We start from the raw sequence: 12,729 nt of genomic DNA on the forward strand, positions 1-12,729 counted from the left end.
CAGCTTGAATTTTTCTGTTATATTCTCAAAAATGTAAAGTAAATGTAAAGTGAGTAAATAAGTCAACGTTTTTAAGAAAATAAAGCTTTAGATTTTAGTTTAGTCACTGAAATGTAATCAATACCTTTTCCATAAAGTAATACTTTCATTTCTCACATTTAGTTCCGTTGTGCTTAAATTTGTGTATGAGGACCCTGCTGATAGCTTTAGTGCAATCAGTGCTGGGGAGTAATGGAATACATGTACAGGCGTTACGTATTTAAAATACAAAATATGAGTAACAGTATTCTGTTATAGTTACTGTTTAAAAAGCTGGTATTCAGAATACAGTTACTTTGTTGAAATAAATGGATTCATATGTTTCATATGTTATGCTATCCCCTCTCTAATTTTGGTAATTCCATGCAGGTGTAAACCCCAAAAAAACCACACAATAAGAGGCGCTAATGTAAGCGTCCTGTTAATGTTGTTGGTGTCAGTTACACCACGGACCCGGGGCCAGCACAACAGAGCTAGCAGGAATGCATTTCTTACTTGGAAAATCAGAAACCACTTCACATTTAAAGAAGAAAGGGATGAAATCTGAGCAACCAAGCTGCTCTCTCAAAAGACTCCAACCTAAAGAAATATCTGGAAGTAAGTTCATTTTTAAAAACTAACGTTAGCCTGTTGCAGCTCCCTTGTTTTACTTGTGGTAGCTTACCTGGGTTATCTGCCACTTGAGTATCTTCGATTGCTGTGTTATTTATTACTATTACTGAAGGCTGCATTACAACCTGCTAGCTGCTGTTCTGAAAGCAGACAGAAAGAACGAGATCACTACAAAAAGTGCAGCCTTACCTAATGTCCACCCTACTGTTACTCATTTTATATTAAGATTTTAAAATCTAGTTGGTATTGTTTTCAGAACTGAACATGATTATTTGCAGCTAGCACGTTGTTAATGTTATCCATTAAGTCTAACAGTCTATGAACTAACAATGTTAGCTCGGTGGCGAGTAGCCTTCAGTAATAGTAATAAATCACACAGAAATAATACATTTATGTAGTTGTAAAAAGCATGACAATATGTCAAGTAATTCAAAGTACTCAGAATACATTACTCACATTGAGTAACTTAATGGAATACGTTACAAAATACATTTGGGGCATGTATTCTGTAGTGGAATACATTTTAAAAGTATAACCTTCCCAACACTCGATATGCGATATGCTGTGAGCTCTAATCTACAACTTTTACGACTCCCGACTGTTTATGAACCCTGGATGTAATTCATGGCATGGTAATGTGAACAAACTCATTCTTTGAGCAAGGTTACATGCTCCTTTTAATGTCCTTTCATGGATACTTAATTCACTGGATGATATAACACTTTCTTTGTAGAAAATATGAACCCCTGATGGCATTTATAGAACAAAATTAAATTTGACTTTGAGCCTAAATAAATTCAATCCTGACTCTTCTATGTCCCTCCTGTCTGAGCGGTCCGGCTGAAACAGGAAAAAGGCTCTTTTCATGAATTCTATTAACGTGTGGGTGGTTTTCAGACTCTGCAGACCGGAACCTAAAATGAGGTGCAGTCTCATTGCCGTGAGACTCCTAAATGACATGGACTGAAATATGGTTTAATGAGCCCAAGTCCTGAGGCGACAGAGTAAATTTTTTATTTGAGGCTCAGACTGTGAGACATTAAAAATATATAGAAAGGAGGTAATTATTCCTCAAAACAGGGGAATGACAACAGAGAAAGAGGTGGGAAAATGCAAAGAAAAAAAGAGAAAACGCTCAGCAGGAAATTAAAATCAGATAATCAACACTAAAGATTTCACACAGATGCCCCCCAGAGGCGTCAGTGTGCACTACACCTCACAGATACAAACAGTTTAACGAGTCACACATGCTGACATATGAAGAGGTCTGATGGGGCTGAATGGGAATGTTTCCCTAGATTTGCAGTTGGCAGCTTGTTTCTACACCCTGGTGGTAAAAATAACCTTCATCTGCTGGTGTCTTCCACGTGTACCACAGTGACTTGGAGGATGTAGAAGTTTCCCTGTAGGCATAAAAGGAGTTGCTACATAAGTTAGGTCCTAAATTTCCTGCAGAAATCTAACTCAAGCTTTAGATTTACACGTCAAGGAAACTCAACTTGCTGCTGTGTTTTCTACATTTCTAAATATTTTATTATCAAAGGAATATAGTAGAAACTGAGGCAGCTGTGCTGCAACGCATGTCTTTCAGCTCATCACAGAAAAGACAACGGAACAAGAAATAAGACTCATTTTCCATCTCCATCATACAAAGACTGCTAATCACATCCATTATGCAACTGATCACAGTGAACCTGTTTGCACACAAACTTCTCTGATGAGCATTTAATATCACGCTGACCTTTCAAGTCCGGTTGAATGCAGAGATGCATTTCTTACTTTGAGATTGGACTGTTGTGATTTCTCATTGTCCTCCCTGAAACCCCCTCAGTTGATCCAAAACTCAGCAGTGACGCAGTAACAAGGAGAGATATTTAATGGTTTTCTCCAAATAAACTCCTTAAAAAATTATTTATACACAAACACATCATTGTATGCACAGTATTCATGAATTAGACAAAGTACAACAATTAGAAAAAATTCTGATAAAAGAAAAACAGAAGTACAACTTTTCATTTGCAGCTTGTAAAGATGGAGCACATCTGTTAAGCTTTTGGGCATTTTTCTTTTATTTGTAAGCATTTTAATATTACGTAAAATTAATAATAATAATAATATTAATCATGCAGCAAACTACATGTAGTAATAACATTATTCACCCGAGTGTCATCGTCCAAACCACTTCCTTACACACACAGAAGGTCTGTACTCCTCAGCATAGTTCAGCAAAACTACTGATGCATGCTGTCGTTTGATGTTTACAGCTCAGGACACTTATATTTATACTCTACTGTTTATATGGGAGACAGTTGGTATTAATAAACATGTGTGTATTGATCATTAGCCAATAATAATTAATAAATAATAATAATAGAGATGGCACGATACCACTTTTTAATGTCCGATACCGATTCCGATATCATACATTTGGATATCTGCCGATACTGATATGAATCCGATATAGCGTATTTTGTAATCAATAAAACTGTTTTTTATAAATATCTTGCTGCATTTTGTATAAGTTCATACTCAAGTTTGAAGCTATTCTGTTATACCTGTATGCAAAAAATACACTCCACCCAAAACATTTTATAGTTCAGCAACACTGATCAATCTAATAATTTTAAACCTACACCATCCTCCCTATTCTGGTATTTTAAAGAGTACTTATCTACCTAACTAATAGGGTTGCCAACTCCCAGCAAAAATATTAGGGAACCACCCCTGCCCTTAATCGATGTAATCAACTTTAATTTAATGCAAGTGTAAAACAAATGCACAGGAATCAATTATTTTTCTACTATAATTAAATAGATTCAACATCTTTCTTCAACAGAATTGCAGACTGCACAGATGGTACCTTCCCAAAGGAAAAAGTACTATAGCTTACTAGGGTGTATATTAGACTTATTAGTTACTATATACAATAATGGAGTTCTATACATTTAATCAGGTGACCAATTTTGTTGTAAGATTCAGATAATTATTTATTCAAAGTTTTTAAATGACATAACATTGAAAAATATTTATTCCCCCCCCACCTCATTTCCCTGTTAATGCCCAACCTGCCCCCCTGGCAAAACTTTGCTAGACCCACCCCTGCACAGTTACCAGCAGCCAGCTATGTAGAAAAGGATCCTGGTGTTATTTGTCTGTCAGAAACCGTTCATAACTTCCCTTCAACTCATTAATGTCACCTAAAAGTTAAACCTGTTTCTCCATCACCTGTTCAGCTCTGATGATATCCAAACTGACATCATGACCAGCAGCTTTTACAGCTGTGGCTCCAGCAAACCGAAGCTGATACTAGAAAGTAATATTAAATACATTCTAACAACAGCTTATCACGCTTAAACGTGCCGCTGTTTATCCGCTGATCTCCTCTTTCTAGCGCAAAGTGGGCGATAAACAAACAAGAAAGACGGGACTTGGGCAGAAAAGCCGATCAGCTGATCATTGATCAGTTTCATGTTTGAAGTAATAACAGGAGAGGAAGGGGGAGTGAATGAGGGAAGTAGATGCAACTGCGCAGCAAAGACAGAATAACTCTATAAATCTATTTTTTTTAATTCTAGCTGAAGTACGTGACAAATCGCGCCCTTTTCACCTCAATATGGAACTCCGATGGCCAGTCCAGCGGTGGCTCAATACAGGGAGTGCAGAATTATTAGGCAAGTTGTATTTTTGAGGAATAATTTTATTATTGAACAACAACCATGTTTTCAATGAACCCAAAAAACTCATTAATATCAAAGCTGAATGTTTTTGGAAGTAGTTTTTAGTTTATTTTTAGTTTTAGCTATTTTAGGGGGATATCTGTGTGTGCAGGTGACTATTACTGTGCATAATTATTAGGCAACGTAACAAAAAACAAATATATACCCATTTCAATTATTTATTTTTACCAGTGAAACCAATATAACATCTCCACATTCACAAATATACATTTCTGACATTCAAAAACAAAACAAAAACAAATCAGGGACCAATATAGCCACCTTTCTTTGCAAGGACACTCAAAAGCCTGCCATCCATGGATTCTGTCAGTGTTTTGATCTGTTCACCATCAACATTGCGTGCAGCAGCAACCACAGCCTCCCAGACACTGTTCAGAGAGGTGTACTGTTTTCCCTAACATTTGATGATGGACCACAGGTTCTCAATGGGGTTCAGATCAGGTGAACAAGGTGGTCATGTCATTAGTTTTTCTTCTTTTATACCCATTCTTGCCAGCCATGCTGTGGAATACTTGGACGCGTGTGATGGAGCATTGTCCTGCATGAAAATCATGTTTTTCTTGAAGGATGCAGACTTCTTCCTGTACCACTGCTTGAAGAAGGTGTCTTCCAGAAACTGGCAGTAGGACTGGGAGTTGAGCTTGACTCCATCCTCAACCCGAAAAGGCCCCACAAGCTCATCTTTGATGATACCAGCCCAAACCAGTACTCCACCTCCACCTTGCTGGCGTCTGAGTCGGACTGGAGCTCTCTGCCCTTTACCAATCCAGCCACGGGCCCATCCATCTGGCCCATCAAGACTCACTCTCATTTCATCAGTCCATAAAACCTTAGAAAAATCAGTCTTGAGATATTTCTTGGCCCAGTCTTGACGTTTCAGCTTGTGTGTCTTGTTCAGTGGTGGTCGTCTTTCAGCCTTTCTTACCTTGGCCATGTCTCTGAGTATTGCACACCTTGTCCTTTGGGCACTCCACTGATGTTGCAGCTCTGAAATATGGCCAAACTGGTGGCAAGTGGCATCTTGGCAGCTGCACGCTTGACTTTTCTCAGTTCATGGGCAGTTATTTTGCGCCTTGGTTTTTCCACATGCTTCTTGCGACCTTGTTGACTATTTTGAATGAAACGCTTGATTGTTCGATGATCACGCTTCAGAAGCTTTGCAATTTTGAGACTGCTGCATCCCTCTGCAAGATATCTCACTATTTTTGACTTTTCTGAGCCTGTCAAGTCCTTCTTTTGACCTATTTTGCCAAAGGAAAGGACGTTGCCTAATAATTATGCACACCTGATATAGGGTGTTGATGTCATTAGACCACACCCCTTCTCATTACAGAGATGCACATCACCTAATATGCTTAATTGGTAGTAGGCTTTCGAGCCTATGTAGCTTGGAGTAAGACAACATGCATGAAGATGATGATGTGGACAAAATACTCATTTGCCTAATAATTCTGCACTCCCTGTATATCAGTTGTTAAGCTTAACGTGTAAATACTATCCAAACATTCAGGGATGAGCTTACACACTTGCTTTACTTCTCTGGGACAGTTTTCGCCGAGATGAAATGCTGCGGTTAGGAAGCATGTAGCGAGCAATGTTCCCTCTAAGCTGCGCGCGTGCGCAATTGCGCACTGCTGGCACGGTCTCTGCGCACAGAAAATCTGCGTTGCGCACAAAAAAAATCTAACCTGAATTGAAATTAAAATTAATACTTTAACAATTCTGTCTTGCAGTGTTAGCCAGTAAGTGACTGGCTGCTCCCGTATGGGATTAGAACGATGCTACCTTATCCCATAGTCCAGCCAATGATGCGATTCACATTTGTATATATGCAGCTAATCAACGTCGACAGGCTGTGACAGCGTCGTTATGTGCCGAAAATAGTGTTTTAGCTAGCAAAGCAGCGTGGCTGATGTGGAATTTGATGCAGAACACCTGATTGTTCTGTAAATAGTTTGAAATGTTTATTTAAAAAAATGCCTTGGTTGCATTTTTAGGCAAACAGAGTACTTAAAAAACGCTGTTGTTTGCATAACTCAGTCACTTTTTTGAAGAAGTAACTGTATAATTGCCCAACATTGGTCATTATATACTGTATTTTGAGTCACAGGACTTTCTCCCAGACCACAGACTCATACTCATAATACAAGTCAGAGCTTTATATAAAAAAATAAGTTGTGTTTTCAAAATTGGACTTCAAGTTATTTTTACTCCCAATAGTGTTAACTTACTACACAGGTCATGAACAAGATTTTTTTTAAATTTTCATTGTAAGTGGGCTAAAGCAGTAAGTAGTCAAACATAAATGTAAATGCTGTAATTTGATTATTTTACTAAACCATGTAACTTGGATGGATTCAATGCTGGCGTGACCACAGTGCACACGTCTGTTGTTATTCACAGGTGTCTAAGGCACCGCTCGGGGAGTTTATGTGAAAAATTAGAGGGAACATTGGTAGCGAGCCTCCAAAGGCTCCAACAGACCACCGACAGGTCTCGCAGACAACAGCCGCTCTATCACGTGACACATACTGCTCCGATGCGCCAAGCCAAGTAACGCATTTTGTGAGGTGATTTTGTGATACTTCAGATTGGATTACATTTTTTATTTCTCTCCGATATCCGATCCAGTAATTTAGGTCAGTACGTAATATCGCATCTCTAATAATAATAATTGTCAATCATTTATTTCTTGTGTGCACTTTAAGACTTTGTCCTGTAATTTTTTCCATATAAATGTGGGGACTGCCCTCTACAGGTCACGGACGGTGCAGGAGTCTTACTGTTCCCTCAGAATTAATTCATTGTCTTCTTGCATTTCACCAGATATTTACCAGATTATTTATGCTTCTTAATTATCAATTTGTCCAAAAGTGCAGAAAAAATAAACTACGCTAAAATGAAAAAGTAACAACTTCAAGACGATCATCCAGTACTAAATGTAACAACTGATAAAGTGACTCTGGACTGGGCTACACCCCCTTTCAGTCACCGTGGCCTCCTCAGCACCACCCCTTGTCAAAATGAATCTCACCAGGAGCCAAAGCTCCAGCCTACATATACAGCAGCTCTCCCCACTCCAAGAAACAGCAACTAAGTACCAAGTGAACTTACAGTGGTCTCTAATCTATTATTGAACAAGCCAACAGTGGAAAAAACATGTCAAATCACATTAACAGAATGAATCTGCTCTCAGACTGCTGACAATCAGCACAACCTCCACAGATCGTCCAAACGTCCCAGCCTTTATTCCACGTGTGGCACAAACCAGTCTGAACTGCATTCAAACCCAAGAGCGGAACAAACAATGTCATAACGTTCGTTATGATAATAACATAATAACATTAGGCTCTAATATTGTGATGCCTTGGAATCACAGACATGAATATTGTTGCATTTTGTCCCTGCAGGTAAAAGCTGGCTTTGATCCATATCAGCTTAAAAGGGAACTTTCTAGAATGAATAAGTCTGAGTGCAGTTCTCCAGGAGCAGTATGAATCTAAGGCTGGAGGATTTTCTTAGTTAGTACAGATGCTACACTTACTCCATGATGATACTTTACTATTACTCTGTACTTTTCAAAGTGAAATACATGGAGAATTGGAGCAAAATTGGATTTATTTGCAATGCCAATGCAGAAAGTTTCTATTTATACATTAAAAATTGAAAAGTTAGTGGATGGGTATGTGAACAACTCTAAAAGCATTAGAGCCACAGGAATTATATTAATGGGAAATAATATAATTCCTGTGGCTCTAATGCTTGGCTCTATTAGTGAACTTTTAATAAGATCCTCAGATGTTCTCATGTGGTCAAATAAGATAACAACAGCAGCAGAAAAAAGTATTATAAACAGATCATTTTAATGTTTCACATGCTGCATGTTAGAAATGAAAAAATAATTTTTCGTGAAGATCTTTGAGTGGATAATTAATTTAAACTTATATCTATATTTATTCATATTTGTCAGTGGTTGTCCTGTTACCATAGGCATGTATAAATTAAACTTCAGCTGCCTTTTGAATGCTTTATCTTTTCAACCACAAGTCAAGGTCAAAGGATCTGAGCTAGCAGCTGAGCTCAGAAATTCACCGTCCTGAAGGGAATTTCTTTCATGAGAGCGAGAAAGCCCGATAAAACGACTTGGAGAGCGACTCCTCAAGCACAACGTCACGTCTTCCCTCATTCCTTGGTGGTAAGAACTCAGGCGATGAATTTAACTGTTCTTCAACTGATCATTAACTCAACAGACTAGAAAACGTAGAGGGACTTTTACAGCATCCAATCAAAGATATAAAAAGTGAAGAGAAAGAAAAATGATCTGTTTTTCTGAACCAAACGGCTTCTAGTTCTTATTTTCTCATCTCCTTAAACTGTTTATCTCAAAAAGATGCACCTACTGAAACAAAAAAGGAAGTCACAGTGTGATTTATATGTTTAATATGGAAGCCTTGGACTTGGATGCAGACCACAGAACTGCATTTAAGTGAAAACTGCAAGGAAAAATATTCAACATTTCTTTTCACAGTAAAAATTAGTCAGTAAATAATAAAAATGTGAGCGTGAGAGGCCTGATATCAGAGTTTTCCAGGTGTTTGCTTTAGTATTCAGTTTGTGACCATTCAGATTATTAAACACATGTTGTTTGAGGTGCCAATAATTCACAACTCCAATCATGAATTTTCACCAATAAACAGTAATAATAAATGTCCTTGACTCACAGGCCAGCCCCTTCAGAGAGGCCACGCCTCCACTGTGATGATGTGCATGGCGTGTTCAAAGGTGCGGCTGCTTCTGAGCCAGGTGGGATCTCACCTTAGCTTTCTGTTCTCTACCACAGAAAAACAAAAGCTGATTGAGTGTGATTTCAATCAGATGAATACCACACGGTTTGTCTCTTAGAGGAGCTCCGCAAAAAACAAAGCTGCTTGGGTAATCTCTCATTAATTTCCTGTAGGATTAGTACTGAAGCGACGTATGGCACCGGAGGCCTTTGTAAGACGTGTCAAACTCTGAGAGCAGCAGACACGTTTGTCTGAAACAGCTGAGAGGTGTCAGAGGAAGGTGTGAGTGCAGATGAGAGGACACTGCATAATGGTTCCTAAGCCTATGAAGACGAATTCAGTAAATCAGATGGATGAGGCTCGCTAGGACCTGCGAACAGGAGCATTTACATCCTTCACGAGGGTCAGATTCTACAAACCTCTGTTTTTCCCACGAACCTGGTTCTGTCAGAGGTTTCTTCCTGTTAAAAGGGAGTTTTTCCTTCCCACTGTTGCAATGCTCACTCATACAGGGTTGCTTGATTGTTAGGGCTTTCCCCAACACTGTGTGAGCTTTACCTTATCCAGACCCTTGAGGTGATTCCTGTTATGAATTGGCGCGATATGAATTTAAATTTCTAGAAGTGTCTTTGGATATACATTTATATACTTTTTCCAATTCTTCACAGAAAGGAGAAACAAGTGGAAGACCACCTGCCTCAGTAACTGTTTAACTTATTTAATTAGTAAAAATTTAAATTTGATCAATCCTCTAATCTTTGCTCTTTGCTTCTCTTTTACTCTCACACTGTGTGATGGAGACTGTCAGTCACTCAGGACCTGAAATCCAATACATCATTAATAGGAAATGTGAATTTTACAATGCAGGAAAATTAAACATATGCTTGGGGAACAAATATCTATGTGTGTGTGTGTGTCTGTGTGTGAGTGAGAGATGTGTTGATGTAAAACCAGTTTGCTGCTGCAGCCCCCAGCAGGTTGTTTGAGGTGAGCATCCTTAATGTAAAGTGACAGTAGTAGAAGAATAGTGTGCACAGGGCATGTGTGTGTGTGTGTGTGGGGCGGGGGGGGGGGGGGGGGTAATGTGTTGACTCTGCTGGCCGCAACGTTGGAAAGGAGGCTTTTTGATGAGGAGAGAAGAAAAAGGAAGCAGCACAAAGTTGAATTTTGCTGTGGTGTGTGAGCCATTTGTGCTCAAAGGTTAAGTGCTGCAGTGTTTACAGGCAGAGCAGGGCCGAAACACGATGCCAAATTGGATGGATAAAAGTGTGCTCCATAGGAAAACGCATGCATTTGCCGGCAGCGAGAAGACAGAAATTCCAAGGTGGCTGTTTTTAGACCAGTCTCCATTTTTACCTTAAAAGCTCAGCGTGTATTCGAACAAACAATGATTGTTCACATGTCAGCCTGAGACCATCCTTTTTCACACGGCGAGCATTTAGCTGCTATTCTCAGCGCTTTCTGGGTCAACATATTCCTCTTTCCAGAAGAATACTTTTCTTGTTTGCTTATTATTTTACCGAGAGTGTGTCTGCTGAGAATATCATCAGCACTAATGACCGTGTCCTGGAAAACAGAAAGGACAAAACCTCGACAAGGGGTCACACTGAAAACATGAAAGTATGATCACTGGGGTAGGAAATTAGGAAAACACGCAATGCTGTTGCATAAATAACACATTCCACACATTTCTCTTCTTATTCTCAGGCATTTATTAAAATTGTATAGTATCCTGTGTCTTTTTATGGACCGTAGATTAAAGTGAAACACATTATGCCTGACAGACAAAGCTTAGATGTCTGCCATTATGTAAATAATGTCATTTGGTTGACTTTTAAAAATCTGGATGTAACCAAACCAGCTAATCAACACATTGCACATGTGCATACATATGAATATATATCAGTTATTTCTCTTACAGCACTACACATGGATATTACACACACAAAACAAAAGCAAGCAATGTGCTGATTTGTGATTGTTTATTTTCTAATAATCAGCAGTGCTTATTTTCATGTTTTTGCTTTCCTTTTTATATCAGATAGAGACAAAGAACAACAATGCTGTTTGTTTGATGCTCTGACTTTTAGCTCTGCACTGAGTAAAATTAGCAATACAGAAAATCTGCAAGCACTTTCACAACAATCATTAATAATGCAACAGAAGAGTGGAGCATATATTTCAGTTTGTAAGGTATCTCCATCTCTGAGCTGCAGGTTTGAAAAGTTAAAGCACTCACTCACACACACACACACACACACACACACACACACACACACACACACACACACACACACACACACACACACACACACACACACACACACACACACACACACACACACACACAAAACTCTGATGAATAATACACAGACGATGCTAATCATTTAAGCTAGCAAACACTCAAAAATGCTTCAGTGTGTAGTTTGTGTTTGCACAGCAGACCTCTATCCATAATTCAAACAGCAGTGGAACCTTTCTTGCTGTTTTCTACAAATATGTTCAATAACGTAACTTGAATATCAACATATTTGTCTGTGAGCAGCATCTCCTGTATCCGACAGCAGCTCGGCTCGGTTTCTCTCCAGTGACTCCTCTTCACCTCCTACCCCTCTTTCTTTATTTCATCCTTCTCTCCCAGACTCCCCAAAACGCCTCCCCCTCCTTCCTCTCTCCATTCAACACTTTTTTTTTTTTACCTTGCCCCGAGTAGCAGCAGAATGAAAAATAAAAATAAATAAAAAAGGTTAGCTTGGCTCCTGTGGGTTGTGCTGTTTTGTCTTTGGTTGTGTGTTTGTGTGTGTGTTTTTTTACCTCCCTTCAGATCTGCTTTCTCACTGACACCAGGCCCGTGGGCACAGAGAGTCTAACCTTGGACTTGACATCTGAAAACCGATCAAGTGACGGACCTGAGTGCTCCGAGACAAACTGTGGTCATGTCTGGCCTGTCTGTGCTTGTGATGCAATGACTCCATGGCAAAAAGGCAACAAAATCAAATGTGCGCAGGTAGACTGCACTGTCTGCAAAACACCTGCTTCCATGGCTCTTAGTTAAAAATACCTTCTACATATTTGCTGTGTTTCTGCTTTATAACTTTAAGCTGTATCAAATTGAAATCAATAACGATTGATTTCAGAGTGATGCGGTCATCCTCTGGAGAGCTCAAAAGAGCTCATACTTGAATCATCACCAGTAATCTCCAGAAGCAGACGGCATGCAGAGTGATGGTTATAGGACAAAATAAAAAAATAATTCTTCTATCAGAAGTAAAGAGGAACAAACTTTTTGCTCATGGGTTTTTTCTTATGTACTGTGTGTCACATATTATTTCTCATGGTAAAATAAATTAAGGGACTGCTGCTGCAGAAATAATGAGATTCATTCACCTATTGGCTGATCCAAATAGTATTAAGCCTCCAGCTCCAACCTGCTGCTTCTTTACAGACGGAGAGTCCAGAAAAGACAGATGAAGAAAGAAGTCAGAGAGGGGTGAAACAGACAGATGCACACTTTTAGTGAAGTGATCACATAATTAACCTTCTCCAAAGGTCCAGCT

This window comes from Astatotilapia calliptera, chromosome 2, assembly GCF_900246225.1.
Source record: "Astatotilapia calliptera chromosome 2, fAstCal1.2, whole genome shotgun sequence".
In the NCBI taxonomy this organism is placed as follows: domain Eukaryota; kingdom Metazoa; phylum Chordata; class Actinopteri; order Cichliformes; family Cichlidae; genus Astatotilapia; species Astatotilapia calliptera.